At 57.6% G+C, this 1473-nt stretch overlaps 1 protein-coding gene across 2 annotated transcripts in view; it reads right to left on the bottom strand.

The window, feature by feature from the left end:
* The window catches only part of FAM207A (family with sequence similarity 207 member A), a 43811-nt gene that overhangs the window by 14922 nt on the left and 27416 nt on the right, over positions 1–1473 (bottom strand). The gene's annotated exons all lie outside the window — the stretch shown is intronic.

Below are 1473 nucleotides of genomic sequence, written 5' to 3'. Positions count from 1 at the left end.
CCTAGTGATGGTCTGGCTGCTGACCCTGGGCTGCCCTGGAAAGCACAGGCAGATACTTCCCATCCCAGTCTGGACGACCTCCAGGACAGTATAACCATGGAAGGAATGCCCCACGCCTCATGAAGGAGACCACAAACTGAGTAGAGGCCAGCAGACAAACGGCTCTCCCAAGAGGTGCCCCTGAGGACCTGGTGTTCTGCAAATATAGGTGGGAAGTCAGGCCAGCCAAGGTGACCCTCTGCAATACTTGAGGAAGAGTGTACAAGGACCCTACACGGCATCAAAGACCTCAGGATCTTGAGGAAAGCACTCAGTCCAGGCTGTTCCCAGCAAAGAGCAGGCAGTGGGGACAATGGGGGACAGGGAGCTGTGCCCTGAGTGGCTGGGCCACTACAGACACTTTCACCACCACAGATCCTGGCCCTGTCCTGTGCCTGACAGCCCCACCCAGCCTCTGGGGACACATGAGCACTCAGCCTCCATCCCTAGGGATACCATCCAGTGCCCAGATCCCCACCTCCGCCACAGCCCCAGGCCTTCCTGGGACCACTGGTGCCCTTGTCTTGCCCTGTCTGAGTGGAATTTTGCAGGGTACATCCGTGAGGCAGGAGAAGCCCCATAAGTCACAAGCACAGGGGATCACCCCACAGGGGTCAAAGGGAAGGGGTTGGAGGCAGGTCAAGGGCTGGTATCCAGGGGTACAGGACAAGCCCCTTCTGGACAACAAACAGTCCTGCAGGGCAAGGGAGCAGGCAGATTGGGTCAGCCAGGGTCTGAGGGCCCCTCCAGAACACAGATGAGACGTCGCAACCCCCCAGGGTCTGGGGTTCACATGTGCCTGCCTCTGCTAAGGTCACCTGAGAGCCAGGTACTCCGGACAGGTGCATACCTTGGGCCAGCCCTGTTCAATGTAAGATTACTGGGAAATATTCCAAAAGGGCTAAAGCACACAGAGTGCACATGCCATCTCCCTGACTCTGCAGAGTGCACAGGGCCCACTCCCAGAGTATACATGATCCCCACCCCCCCGAAATACACACAGCCCCTACACAGAGTGCACAGGACCCCTCACTCCCAGAAACTGCACATGGTCCCTACACAGAGTGTACACCCCCTCAATCCCACACAGAGTGCACATGGCCCCCCACTTCCAACAAACTGCACATGGCCTCCACACAGAGTGCACACAATTCCCACACAGACTGCACATGGCACCCCAGAGTGCACATGACTCCCTACACTCACAGAGTGCACATGACCCCCTACTCTCACAGAGTGCACATGACCCCCTACTCTCACAGAGTGCACATGACCCCCTACTCTCACAGAGTGTACATGACCCCCTACTCTCACAGAGTGCACATGGCCCCCTACTCTCTCAGAGTGCACATGGCCCCCTACTCTCTCAGACTGCACATGGCCCCCTACTCTCACAGAGTGCACATGGCCCCCTACTCTCACAGAGTGCACATG

The sequence above is a fragment of the Otolemur garnettii genome, unplaced genomic scaffold (assembly GCF_000181295.1).
Source record: "Otolemur garnettii isolate 467f Iridium unplaced genomic scaffold, OtoGar3 scaffold00128, whole genome shotgun sequence".
In the NCBI taxonomy this organism is placed as follows: Eukaryota; Metazoa; Chordata; class Mammalia; order Primates; family Galagidae; genus Otolemur; species Otolemur garnettii.
Note: the sequence above shows the minus strand (reverse complement) of the source record. Positions and strands in the feature narration are given on the sequence as shown.